Source organism: Sylvia atricapilla, chromosome 1 (genome assembly GCF_009819655.1).
Source record: "Sylvia atricapilla isolate bSylAtr1 chromosome 1, bSylAtr1.pri, whole genome shotgun sequence".
In the NCBI taxonomy this organism is placed as follows: domain Eukaryota; kingdom Metazoa; phylum Chordata; class Aves; order Passeriformes; family Sylviidae; genus Sylvia; species Sylvia atricapilla.
Window position 1 is genome coordinate 43,891,505 of NC_089140.1, and position 15,125 is coordinate 43,906,629.

Here is a 15,125-nt window from a genome sequence, read left to right on the forward strand (position 1 = left end):
CCGGTTCAGTGACAAGATACTGTGGGTTTTGTGTGTCCCCTAGAAAGGAGTCACAGCCTCTGCCCACCCTTCCTTTTGTAAATGTACATCAGCCTGTGATGAAACATAAATTTAGACTGTTGTCCTGTGCCAGAAATCTGTTCAGTGTTTTCATAATGCAGCTAGAGTGATTTTAGGCATGTGTTACTTTTCTTTAACTTGCTTGCCAGTCATGTTTATTCCTTAAAGAGCACATAGTTCATTGGCACTGTTTGGCCGTCTTTGTGAAACCCTTTTTCGATTGTGTTGGTGGTTTATGTCTAACGATGGAAAGCTTTTTAGTCATGGTCCTTCACAGAAGCACTTCAGTAAACATAAACACTTGGTATATAAAGTACAAGGCTAGATATAATGAAAGAGTTGTTTGCTTGCCTTATTTGGGTGCTGTTATTTTTACATGGATGCAGCTAGTGCTGCTTTTCCGTGTAGACAGACTTTTAGCAGGGGGTTTCACTTACAGGGCTGTTTTCGGGATTTGTTATGTGCATCTCTTATCATATAGGGAAAATGGTGTTTTTTAAAATAACTTCTACATGACAGCTTTACTAACCCAGGTATCTGAAATGCAGATCTCACTTCTGTGGAGATTTGAGGATTAGAGGTTCACGTGTTCCTGTACAACAAAAAGCCCTTCATTGCTATGTGGGCCTTATCTCTGTATGAAATGCTGACCTAAAGCCTTGCTTGTGTTTCTCTTTGTATATCCTGGCAGCAGAGTGTAGCTGGTGTTGCTGCTGCAGGAGTAACAAAAGCTTCCAATTACCATCTGTCATGTCATACTTCTAATTTTCAAGACCCAACCACGGCTCTCGTGGTGCAATTGGCTACGAATCATGATTGACGTTAATAGCTATTTTTAAAAGTCAAAAACTGGGCTTTATTTCTGACAAGAGGAGCATGTTCAATTGATTCTGAACTCATCACAATAATAGAGCCGAGTCCGGGAGTCCTGCAGTGACATTTAGGACAGCTTTGTTTCATATGCGTGTGTACAACTATTTTACTTGTGTAGGGCCTGCTCCAATGCTTTGAATTTAATGCCATGTTTAGGGGGTTCAAAGAAGGAAAAAGAAGGGAGGAGGCACCTGTAGAGGCAGTGAACACCCCTTTTAGAGAGTTATCCAATTGCTGAGTGGAGGAAAATAAATAAAGTGTAACTCTTATGCACTGACTTGAGCCATATTTTTGTTTGCAGAGATTCATTTACCTTTTTTAAATCGTGGCGTGCTGGCATCAAAAAATGCTTTGCAGGGGCAGTAAATCCCCAGTATTTGGAACAGCCTCATTATATGCTTGAGAAAGGCAGACTTTTGATTATCCTTACTTTTGTCATTCATACCTGATTGCTTTTTATTTTATATACCATAAGTAGTTATGAGAGATACAGGCAAAGAGTTTTGATTGATCTTTGAAGCTGGGCTAGAAATAAAACTTTTTTGACAAAATGAAAACAAAAACAAAAAAAAGGAAAGGCAACCAGACTTGTGTGAGCTAAGTTGACAAAAGTAAATACTGCACTAGCTTTAGTTGCATTGATTACTAGGAAATGAAGAGATAGCTGTGAATGAAATCCAAAGGACACCGCCTGTGGCCTGAAAAATCAATATATTAGAATAAATTGTGCAAAACATTGGCTATAGTTGAAAAGCTTGTTCTGTTGAGAAAATCTTTAGAAGTAGGTATTGTATGTCAGAACTTTGCCTTGTATTCAGTGGTTTGTCTACTTCTGTATATTTTTAATAATTTGTGACAAACTAAAATGAAATGCTGAAGGGCTTTTTTCTACTTTTCAGTGCTCAAAACACTTTAAGGTTAAGGGATAACACAGTAGCATGTAAGTCTGCCACCAAAACTAGCCCTGTAATTTCTGCACAATGTTAAAGTGTTTTTGATGATTATGATTCTGTTTCTGTCCTGTATAATAAAGTATTTAAAGGGCTTCCTTCCAGCTCTCTGCCTCATTTTTCGTGCTGTGAGTTTGAAGGGCTGGGCTGGCACCAAATTAAACAGAGCTCTCATGTCTACTCTCTCTGTCTCCCTGAGACATGGAATAAGTAATAATAAACAGTAAAGACTAGATGAGATTAGAAAATCTGCATAAATAAACAATGGGATAAAAATCAAGTTTTACAGAGGCAATTTTGTCTTTAAGCCAAGTGTCATAATTTTTAGAGAAACATCTTACAAATACATAAGTTTATGTAATAATTTGTGAAAATGGTAAGCCATGAAAGGCAGGAGTTCTTACAGGACTATATGGCAACATGATACATAAGTAGGATTTCTTACATCTGATTGCATCCACTGCAACTTCTAAAAGAAGGCAAACTTCAAATAGACATTTGTCATTACCAGCCTCTGTTAAAAGGTGGGATAGAATATACTTATCTTTAGTGTCTGGGAGCACCACTAGTATTTGGCTGGCCAACAATAAAGGCTTTCTAGCAAAATTATGCTCATGGCTGCAAGAAAACAAACCCACATTTGAACAAGTATGTTGGATTATGGTGCTTATGAGCAGATAGCAGCCCTCAGGATGCCCAGCCAAATGTTTGCTTGTCTGTGTACAAGACATTTTTTTTGTAAGCAGTGCTTGAGCACTTTTGCAAGTAATTATTGGACATTCTTGTGAGAACTTGATCTTTCATTTGATAGCCTAATGGACTGATACTATATTTTCATTTTCATTAATACACATGAATTGATTGTGCATGAATGTCACTGAAGAAAGGTTGTTATTTGTTTGCAGACCTAGTAAATTTTGTCCTTATCTTTTTCTAGGCCGTGCTTTAAAAAAACCCAAAATTGTAAAAATTAGAATGTTTGTTGGCACAAACTTCAAACGTCTTCTGAAGCAAACTTCCTTTTTTGAGCTGACTTAGCAAAGTACCCTGTCTGCTCTGTAGCATTCATGCTCAGAAGGCAAGTTTGAAATGCAAAGAAGGTATCTGTTTTAATACCCCCAGCCAGGAGGAGTGAAAGGAGAGCAATTCTTCTTACCTTTAACTTAATTCAGTGCTCCCAGTTCTGGGGGAGAGACTGCTGAAAAGAGTCCTCAGTTTGGAAACAACTAATGATTTGTCTTTGGCTGGGTTTGATTTCAGATCCTTGACCAGGGTTTAAACAGAAGATCGTATTTTGAATTAAACCTAAGTAGAAATAGCTGGGGCAAAAACTTTTAAGTAATTCTGTACATAATAGAGAATGTTTTTCTCAAATACACGAGTGAATGTTTTATGTGAAATTTGTAATGACCATTATGTTCTTTTTGATTCTCGTACATACTAAAAAGCTGAGACATGAGGTATACAGTAGGGCAGATAAATTTAATCTTAAATTGGTTTTCTTCTATTTGAAAAAAAAAAACCCCAAAAACTAAGAGATATGAGACTTAGCACTATCCTCCATAGCTGTGAGGCTTGCTAAGGAAGGCTTGTGAAATTGTTTCCTAGGGGAGGTCTGCAAATGGAGAAAGATTGAACATACTAGACTACACAATTACATTTGTATGATTATTGCAGGGAGCTAATCTAAATGCAGGTAAAAGCTCTCAATATGGGTTGATTTGACAGTTGGCATCATGTATATACTGGAAAAGACATTGCCATTCTTTTGATTTCTGCAGATGAAGTATGTTTAATTGTTAAAGAACACTTGCCCCATCTGGTGGGACAAAAAACCCAGACACTCTCACAACTGTCTGGTCTGTTTTGAGGTATTTTGCCAACAGATAGAATGCTTTTATGGTCAGCCATCAACTAACAAGACTTTCAAATTAATTATTTAGGTATCAAATGCTACCTTGGCACAACTGTTATCTTCAAGCAATGACTTTTTAAGTAGATTGTACTCTAGAGAGAAATGAAAGTGTCTCTCTGCTGTTAGTGTAATTTATGCTTCAAGTAATGTACATACCTTGAACAACAATAATACTTGCAATACTCAATTTTATTTACAAGTAAAGCTTTTTTTGTGATTTCTAGTAATTTTTGCTTACATGATGGGTGGAATGGTTAACATAGACCAAATTCTGATGGATGGAACTAGTTACTGCAATATGGATGCTTTTTTGAGCAGACTTTATGCAATTGAGGTGAGTTTCATACATAAATTCATGTTTAGATATTACACGCTTACATTTGTCTAGAGACTGAGGTGATCACATGTGTAGATATTTGTAGATTAAGTGCTAGACTACAGCTTAATAGCCTAGAGTTTTCAAAAGATATGAGTATACTGAAAAATCTATTGTTTTAGCTCAGCTTCAATATATTTGAGGTACCTGTTGTCATTTTTTAGCACATGCATATTGATGTTCTAGGGTGATTTTTAAAATTGTATTATTTTGTATTAATGCTTGAGTCTGAATGAAGAGCATTTGTAAGCTTTGTCTTAATTTCCTTTTAAAGAAAAAGGTTGTTATAATATCTAGGGATGCTAGTCCAATAAATTCTGCACCTTGCATACATGAAGCGCATGGAATACTACAAGGAGTTTTGCAAGTTCTTCTGTGTCTTCATTCACCAGCCTTCTGCTAGAGAAAGGGCTTGTGATGGGAGAGGCTTTGTAATTACTACAGACCTCTCTTCTAATCATCCATATGGTTACCTCTTACTTGGCTCACTGAAGATCATTTTCTTAGCCTTGGTCACCATGGAGAAAGCATTGTCTGTAACATCTCTTCCTTTCGTCTACCTTCTTCTAATGTGACAGGATTGAGTGAGGCTATGAGACAGCAGAGAATTCCAAACATATCCTCATACAATGAAGTCTTCCATTTCTGATTGCCAGTGAAGGCTCTCTGCTGAGAGGAATGCTCTAGAAACAGCTGTTCCAGGAGCAGTGTCTTCTACATCTTAACCATTGACCAAATACAAAGTCACGGAACCACATAGACTGGTGATAAGCAGGTGTCTCTGGAGGTCACCTGGTCCAGCCTCCAGCTCAAAGGGAGGCAGTACATCAGGTGAGGAATGGCTTTGCCTTTCCGAGTCTTGCAAATCTCAAAAGGAGGTTTTGCAACCTCTTTGAGCAAAGTAGCACCCCAGCATAGTCATTTTTCTCTTGAGCAGGAGGTTCAGCCAGTAATCAGTTGGTGTTTCATGAGCACACAGTTCTAGGTGGAAGGAGGAGGAATTAATCTCTCAGACTGTAAGACCTACACTGTAAATCAAAACACTTTCCACAAGTAGGTTTGCTGAAGAAAGAATAAAGGGGAAATTCCATGCTGGTTTCCTTTAATCACTTCAAAGCTCAACAGAGGAATTTGAAAATCAGTTATACAGACATGACTGCGAGCCAACACATCTCTTTTGGAAATAGCAGAATTGCAACTCCTCTTTTTGCTGATTGTGTCATGAGGAATTTGAAGCAGCAATCTGAACAAACTGCAGCTTAGGCAATGCTTTATCAGCAAAACAGTTATGGATTTGTGGTTAGCAGCATATCGACCATGTATTTTAGTGCATTTGGCAGTTTTATCCTTTAATCTGCTTGTAAACCCTTTTCACTGGCTTGTAAGATAGGCTTTCTCAAAATATGTAAACTGCAGAGGTGTGTATAATGTTACACTGAGATGAGCATCTCTTGTGGTTAATATGATGCCATTTTTTCTTACTGGGACTATGAGAACAATTTGATAAATAATGTCTATAATAAATGATAGATTTCAATAAAAAGGGCAAGAACAAGGTAGGTCAAGCTGGACATAACCAGATACTACAGTAGTTGGTTTGAAAATATTTTTGAGACTTGGAATGAAGTCTGAACTGGGGCAAGGAAATGTACTCAACACTTTCTTTCAGAAGTCACTTTTGATTTGTGCTGGAAATAAGACTGACTATGAGGGAATAACAGTGATGGAGATCCTTTGAGATACTCTTGGTTTTGCAGTGTGTAGAAACTCTTCAAGATTCTTTCAAACTATTTCTCACTTGACATTTTGTGTGCATTTTGCAAGCAAATTTGCCCATGCCCTTGAATTTCAAGAAGAAGCAATTGGTTTAAGGCACAACTCGTGGATGATGGAAAACACCTGAAAAATTGCAATATTTGTTCCAACAGTCCAGAAAGATTTCATGTCTAATCATCAGGAATTCATGTGACTTAGAGATGAGTGCCTGAGGTCTTGCTTTGGGTGGCTCTTCCCTGCTGAGCCCTGCTGCTTAGGTCTGTTATCCAGACATGGACCTGGCTGCAGTTGAATTTGCAGGTTGCCATGGGCATTAAGTAGTTCAAAATGTGTTCTCACATTTTAATAACAGCAAGTTCCTGCCCTTCTGGGGCTGGATGATAATAAAATTACCGTGTGGAAATGGATAGAGGACAAATGACGTGCTGCTGAAAAGCTACATGTGACAAGCAATATGGAGGAATAAGACATTTCCAGGGCTTTCATTTGTGCTGCATTATGTGAAACGGATGAGAAATGGTTTCTTTGTTCAGTCAAGATTTTGTTATGAGGCAGCTAGGTCACCGAAGTTGACTTACAGTGAAAACAGGAGGAGAATATTGATGACTCCTGATTGCTAGCCAAAAGCAGGAGAGAGGGAACAGCAGTTCATTTAAAACTGAGAAGCGTAAAATGTCACAGAACACAGGCTTTCTGTTTCAGGAAAAAACCTAGGTAGAGGGCTTTTTGTTCTCACTGTGAATAGGCATCAGACTTGAAAGTACATATAGTCACAGGTATGCCAGGTCTTAAAGCTGTACAGATACCATTATCGATGGTTTTCCCTTGCAATCCATGCCAGCTCTGTAGTACTTGCGTCCACTTAGTGCATTGAAAAGTAATGACTGATAAGTTTGTGTTTATTTCTGTCTCTCTTTCCTCCCTCTAATGGGTTAAACATTTTCTGTCTCTGTAAGAAGTGAATCAATAAAAGTGGCTGGAACCCCCTGAAATGGACATCAAAGTTATTTTCAGTTTCATAGGGTTTTTTTTCATGACAGCACTTTGAGTCTATTATGTAGTTAGGAATCCTAACCTTCCCCTAAGGTAGGCAAGTGGTATTCTCTCGATTTACAGCTAGTTAAACTGCAGAAAAGCAATAAAGTAGCTTATCAAAAGCAGTGCAGCATCATTTCCTGAGAGGAATCTGGGACACACAAGTTTCTAGTGACAATGGAGTGTATTTTTGAAAAACTGTGGTGCTGGGTTCTGACATAATGCACATAAAACTTGTAGGTAGCCACACAAGTGAACAAGAATGCTGTTTTCTGTATTTTTTGACTGTTTCCTCATGCCAGTCATACATCAGTCATTTAACCAGGACCATTTGCTAATGTTTTTGTTAACTCATGTTTTTTGAGTACTCTGTCAGCAATACATTGAGAACGTCATAAATTGCTAGCAAAAGGGTAAGAGTCAACTTCACTAAACCACTTCTTGAGGCCTTTTCTTCATTGGGTACAGATCCCTCTCTGGCATGTACCAAAGACTAGTTGATTTCTTGGTACAGTAAATCTTACCTGTGATGGAATAGGATGAAATTCTTCAATGGGTTAAAATAGTTATCTGTGCTTGGTAGGACTCCTTTTAGGTATGTTTGTTTATGCCTTTTTAGATTGTCTCTGTTGATCAGTGTTCAATGCCTCGTTTTCTCTTTTACTGTTTAAGAGTTACTGTGTTTTCTCTGCAAGCAAGGCAAAAGAGTTTGTACATAAAGAAAACTGTGGAATATTACCTCTCTGTGTTCAGAAAAATATGGAAACAAATCCAAATAACTAAGTGTACAAGTTTTGAAAAATACTGTGCATATATGTAAGCGTATTAACATCTGCATACATATGTAAAGACACAAACCTGTGCATGCTTTTCCTAAGTCACTACAGCTGCTTGAGATGCATCTTGTTCACAACTGTATTTATGAAATTATTGACTCATGTACATCACCATTTTACTTTTCCTGTGTCAGGGAAAAAAATGGCTTGAGATGAAGTTGACATTGTATGATAGGTCCAGAATAGAAGGGGTTTTATGGTTGAATGCTGGCATAAGGTTCTTGAAAGCATAAAGTTCTCCTAGCCTGTAGTTTCTCCAGTCTCTCTGGGCTGGAGTGCAAGAATTAAGTCCCTACAGCACTTCGATTTAAAAAAAAAAACCAAACAAAAAACCCAAAAACAAACAAACAAACAAAAACCCCAAAAAAACAACAACAACAAAAAAGTGAGAGACAGGCATCACACATCTTGATAAACACATCAGAAGACCTATTGATCCTAAAGTACTAAAATTGCTTGGAGATTGATACGATGAAAGCATCCAATTCTTTGTGTAGGTTTAGTTGGATAGCTCAAAGTCAGTTCATGTTTAGGACCAGATAATTGAAAATAGTATATGGCCCACATGGACAGGTGCCTTGCTGATATTATAATGCCTTTTTGTCTGGCCAGTGAAGATAGGACAGTTAGAGAGACATTAATTCTTCATGCAAGTTTGCTTTTTGCATTAAAAATTGGGCACTGAATGTTGCTGTTGGTCCAGACAACTCATGTCTGACACTGGTTGGTCTCTGCTAGCTAGCCAAGACATCCATGAGGTAGCAGAAAATTTTTGTCTCCTACCTGCTCAGAACCCCTTTTTTGCAGACCCAATAAAATGATAAATTGTATAGGGTTACAAGTGAAATTCTTATACTTCTCTTCCTTCTGAATACAGTCACAGCTTAGTCACCTCTTATCTGTTTAATATGAGAAAGATTCAACACTGAAACTTAAAAAATCCATACTTAAGTGTTACTCTTGTGATCTCTACTGCTCATCTGCCACTGTCTTCAGTGGCTTGTACAGAGAAATTCTGGTCTCACATACACAGATCATTTTTCATTCAGCTGAGCAATCTCTGGAGCAGGAGATGGGAGACTTTAAAATGCATGTCATGGCTTCACAGGACTATGGCTTTGAAATTATGAGAGAATGTCTAGAGGCTGGCAAATGGCATTTCTTAATGGAACATTAACAGTTGGTCACGATCTACCAAAATGTACCTTGGAGTTTTTTCTGCCTAGTTTTTGCACCTTTGAAAGATGGCACCCCCAGCCCTTGATATCACATTTGTTCGTCTCCTCAGTCTTGACTCTGAGGTAAGACTGCCATCTATTGAATCCTCAACATTATCTCCTGCAAAATTTAGCTTTCCTCCTAAATACTGGCCAGTTGCAGAGCTGCTTTGTTTATGGGATCTGACACGATTGGAGGCCTCCCTGGCATGCCTTCAGGCTAGATCGCCTTGCAAGCAGAGATCAAAGTGTCAGAAAGCAGCAGCTGAGCAAGAGCTCTTACCTTGCTGCACTGATCCTTTTTGCACTGAAGGAAGCCATTACAGATGCATCTTTCCAGAACTTGGTTGTCAGATGCATTTTTTCAGGGCTTGTCAAATCCAGTAGGATGCAGCTGTCTTCCATCAAAGAGGATTTCAGGCACTTGAGGATAACAGAAAGAAAGAGATAAGAATAACTTTCAGAAAACACGAAATTTGAACATGATTATATGGAAAAAAGCCTTCCATTCAGCTCATTGATTCCTCTCAATGATTTCTCCTTTCATTTATATGCAGGAATACTCGCAAGTGTAATAAGATTCATACCCTGCATAGTAGTAGCAGAAAAATTTAAAAGCACTGGCAGTATGCAATTCTGAAATTCTGCCGTCTCCCTAGGCACCACTTCACCTTAATAGTTTGATAATGTGGAAATCCCATAAGCACAACAGTTGAAATTTTGTAACTTTTTTTTTGCATTTCAAGATGTATTAATACCCTCCTCCAAGGCCCATGGAGATCCTCCGCTGAATGCAGTGGACTTTTAAATAAGACTCCCTCATTTAAAGAAGTGAACTGGCCGCAGCCCAAGGTTTGTAGCCATGTGGCTCAGTGGTCTTTTCTGGATGCCAGTGCAGTGGGGCTGTAGCAGTTTAGCTAAGCTGACAGGCCTTAAGCATTCTTTGTTAATGTCTAGGGACTTCTCTTTCACAGTCAACAAAGGGCCTGTGTGGGAGGATGGTGAGGAGGCTGACAGGCTCTAAACACACAAGGGTAACTACCAGCCTAGCACCTGTTGTGTTTCAAACGATCCTTCTCCAGGCACTGAACAAGCCAAAAGTGGTTAAAAGCTTCATTTCACTTGACATATTCTGTACATCTGTCTAGAAGACCTCTTTAAAGCTTTCCTTCTATAGCAGTTTTCCTTTGAATATCTCCTTTGTATAATCATTTCCAGTGGTATCACCTGTTTCAAGCAAAATTGTAAATGTCATGCACTGCAGGATGGAGCTAATCATTGAAGATGTCTGAGTTTAAGTTGTGAATCCTCAGAATATTAAGGATTATTATTATTTTCTGTTGCCTACAACTGAAATGTTTGCAGCTATGCCAGCTGAAAAATAAGGTAATTCACAGGCCAAATTCTTCTTCTTTGCTGTCCCAGAAACTGATGTGAATTACTGGGAGCACTCAATTCCAAAGCGTGGTATATTCCCCTTAAGTGATAAAGCAGCAAAGCTCCTTGTACCTGCAGATCCTTCCCTTAGGGTTTAGGAAGGATAATGCTTTCCTGTTCAGGCACCATAAATGAGATAACCCATCACCATCAGAAGGCAATGGAAAAAACAAGGACCAAAGGGTAGCATGAATCTTGTGCTAGTTTGGCATTGCCTGGACATTGGAAATCCACTGTCCCCTGCTCACATTTTACAGCCCAAGGAGCAGAGGCCTCATCTTGTTCTGCATGTAGTACCAGTCACTTGCAGCCCTGCTCCCAAGGCTGTATGAGCAGTGAACTCCTAATGGAGCTGGAACAGCTCAGCCATTGTAAAGTGCAGCATAAGAGTGAGAAATGTCCTTGTGTCTCAGGGAGATAAATTGGATGGACACAGAAATGAGAACAAAAGGTTTTCGAGTGGATTGAGCAAATAATACATTTTACCACAAAGAGTATCAGCACATGCTGGGTGAACATATTACTCAAAAGTGTGTGTTAATGTATGTAACTCTTCATGTGTGGGCTTGTATGCTCCAGTGCTCTTCTGTAGGTGTTCTTGTCACCCACTTCTCTCACACAGACAAAATTGGGCTTCACCCAGCCTGATCTTGCAGAGTGATCCTGTACGAGGACTTTCAGCACAAAAAAAGTAACTGTGCAACAACCTCTGTCTGAGCTGCATGTCGCAGGGGCAGGACAGACAGAAAATTACCTCAGAACTGAAACATGATTTTCTTCCTTGCAAAATCTCCATTTTCTCTCAGTCATCCTTGGGGCTTTTCATTCAGACATCAATAAATTCTTCCTTGACTGCTGGTCACCTGGAAAATGATGATGGCCCAAGAGCTTGCTGTGTGCTCCAAATGGCAGCATCTTGTCCAATTCTTGACTTCAAAGTCTAAGGGAGATTGAATTCTCCTGAGCACATTGGGCAAAAAACGAGGAAGTAGTTGGGAGTTTACAAAAACAAAATTCCCCACATTTTGTGTGAAGAATTAGCCAGAAAAACCTACTAATGAGTTAATGTATGTGTTTTATTCCTCCTGAGGCAAATATGAATATGGATCATCATTTGTTTATGCTGGACAGAGAATTTGCATAACTTTAATAGGGCTTTTTATTAGTTTGTGACAAATAACAAAATGCCAATATATTCATCATTCCAAACCCATTAAACCTGTCAGATTGTAAATGATTGATAAAATGTTCTGATTTAGCCGTGCACATTTTATCCACATTTTACTACAACCACTGCTTCATGTATGAGACACAGCATTCTCACCAGTTTCTCATCAGGGATAAGTAATTGGCCAATTAAATCATAGGCCATGATATCTTGTAGAGTGGAGTTATATCAGTGATAGTCTATCTCTGAACAATTTGAATCTTAATGTAGGATAAATTAAGCTCCCTCCTTTGCGGTTGTCTTCATATGGAATCCTCTGCTGTGAATAATGGAAAACCTGAATTTGTCAGTTAGACAGGGTTTTACGTCCCTTTTTTGTCACAGATTTTTTTCCAGACTGGGTTCCACCTCTACACTTATTACTGAGAAGACATTACCAGCTTTGTTGAAAAAATAATGCCTCTCTTTTTTATGGCTGAAGCCTGACGTCTTGGTAGCAGAAAGTGTTTTTGTCAGGACTAGGACTCCAAGACTTGATTTTGGAGCTTTCAGAGATTACTTTCTCCCAGTAATTTTGGCTTCTTAGTGCTAGGAGTTGAACTAATATTAGTAGTCCAGTAATGTCTAGAGGTTTTGAGCTGTACCAGAGCTCCATTGTGTCACAGACTCTATATAAACCCCTAGTGGGGAAAAGTCCCAATCATGCAGAGACTGCAGTATAATCAGGCAAGAAGATGGGTAACAAAAAGGAAATGGTATCTCTTTTTTTCAGATGGGGCTTCACTATTCACGCAGGATAACAGAACAGTAACGCTGTTTTCAGAAGTGAGCAGAAATAAAGCATTTTGCCAAATGTCAAAAAGAGAATTTGTGTTAGAGTAGGGAATGAGCTGAGGTTTCTTGAGTCCCAATACACTACTCTGATAAAAAGACAATCCTCCTGCTTTGTGATTTCTAAACAAAATTCAAGCATATCTCCCATAGGCTGGAAGCTAAGTAACATTCTTCTGGTAGATGAGAAAAAGCTCTGTACCAAGTGGGGAAGGTGAAAAAAGTAAACAGAGATCATAAAAATAAATTAGCTTTCCTTTTTTCCTCTCTAAATAATTTATAGGTATCTTAGCAACAGTGCTAAAAAGGTAAGAATTGCTTCTGTTTGACTCAGAGCACTAGCGCATAGTTGGAATCTCTCTTTTTTAGCACTCAGGGTTAATCTGGATGCTTGGACAAGAAGGAACAAAAGAAGTGAAGTGTGTGTTGAAGTTCCTAGTGACAAAAATCGTGTATGCAACCAAGGTTTGCTGTTTACACTCTTGGATCACTTTTCTGCATTCCTGTGCTGGCAGGGACTGTTCCCTAACTCAGGACTGAATGTTTTAAGCAAACTCCCTCCCTGAAAGATGGAGCAAACTCACATCCTTATTTTTAAATTAAACCAAAGCCTAGGTATTTTTCCATAGAGGGAGGGACTTCAACAAGGGAGGTACAAAAGCACTGTTAAACCCATAAGTTCTCTTAAAAAAAACAGGATCATAGAGTCATTTACATGAAAAAAGACCTTTAGGATGATCAAGCCTAACCCTAAAAAAACCCCAAAACACAAACCATTTTGATTTTGAAGAAGCTGATAAAACATGGTTTATTTATTTTTAATCCATCCTTTAGTTGCGAGTCAGACAACACATATGCTAAAGCAGTAGCAGGACCATGAAAAGTCCTGATTTAGACTACATTTTGCCATTGAATCCGTGGAAACTACAGTTTCCAGTAGTGAAGAATTTGGTGTGATGTCACATGGCAGTTGCAGGGGCAGATGAGGAGGGCAGAAATGTTGCCTCTGCTTCACTGGAAAAATTTCCTGATGACAAAAGCAAAATGTCAGCCCTGATTGTGGGGTATAGAAAAATGAGTTTTTGAGCATTTCTTTTTGGTGCACTGTGAACTTTCTGTAGGTGGATCATGTGTTCATACATGGAGGAAGGAACAGACTTGGCTTTTCACACCGCATCAGAAGAGCTTGATTGCTTTTTTGGAGGGAATGTGCCCAGACACCATCAGGGGATAAGTAGTAACCAGCTGGTGAGAGGTATTTAGAACAGAGACACATTTGGCGATTAAGTTTTCACTGTTGCACTGATGGCCTTCAGCCTGGTTTCCTTAATGGGGCAGACTTGGCAGCAGGGAGGAGTGGGAACACCTGTCTGTTGGCTTCCCCCGCTCGGGCTTGAGCATCCTATCGTTGGAAACACTGGACATCTGCTGCTAGACCCTGTCTTTGTGAGCATTTGCATACGTTTTCAAATATTGCGTTTGAGATAAATGGCAAATTCAGCTGGGGCAGGGTGTCAGGAGTCAAAAACTGAAGCTGAACACCTTTGCCTCTGGAGTGATTGGTGGGCTTATTTAAAAAGAGCTGCAGAACAGTAGTGCAGTGGGTCTCAGCTGTGATGCATGGTAGGCTTGTGTAGACTCTGAAAACCAGATGTGAAAAGCACCTGCATTTAATCAGTCTGGGGAGAGTTGTGTCTGAGCTTTATCAGGACTTCTGATCAACTGCTGGTGCCTAACAACACCCAGGGAGGGACTGGGAGTTGTTATGTCACTGGCAAGATATAATGCTGTTGTTAATTTAATGCTCTTTAGATTGTTTAATTTGGAAATTCAGATTTAATCAAATGTCAAACTCACTGTCCAAATTCCTGAATTAAACATGAATTGTTTGGAAGCTTCTCCAGAACTGCTGTTTGTTACATCAGTCCCACAGTAACTTTTGTTGGTTGCAGAATCAACCATTTTGCAACAAGGTAATTTGGCCCTTACCACAGGAGTAAGAATAGCTGCCTTGAGACATACTCTAAGAACTGACGTTTTCTGTAAGAACCTGTGATTTTTAATAACATCATCGAAGTCGTTTTGGTGGAGGCTGAGCAGGAGTGGAATAAAAACCCACAAAAGGAAGGGTAATTCCCATTCTCTTTAAGGCATTAATTTGGTCTCTGTATCTTGATGTATGTCTGCTTAATGACTGTCATCTCCCCGATCCTCCCAAGGGTATTCATGTTTGTCTGCTTTTGTAAGAAATGAGTCATCGAGTTTGGGCATTTTTGTCACATAGAAGCATCTACAAAGATCTGAATGTAAACACTAGGGTTTTGTTCAGCTGGTTAAAATCATGGTGCAGAATTCTACCCTGCAAATGCTGTGTTGGCTACAGTTGCTTGTAATATCTTTGTGAAAAGGGGAAACACCAGACTTGGAATGTGAGTATGTTTGAATATTTGTTAAGAGATGAAGCTCTGGAGCAACTTCTTAACTTGATACTGGAGTTTTTGGTGTAGTGTCTGATTGCTACAACACTGAGCATGGTTCCTTGTTAGCAGCAGGGCTTGTGTGAGCTGAGCATTGCTGAAAAGCCTGTCCTGCTTCTGTGTGTGAGCAGTTCACACCAGAGGTATGGGTCCATCTGGTTTTTAGCGACTTCT

General features: G+C 39.1%; 1 protein-coding gene across 1 annotated transcript in view; it reads left to right on the forward strand.

Moving 5' to 3' along the window:
* The window catches only part of TMEM108 (transmembrane protein 108), a 157,506-nt gene that overhangs the window by 21,049 nt on the left and 121,332 nt on the right, over nucleotides 1–15,125 (forward strand). The gene's annotated exons all lie outside the window — the stretch shown is intronic.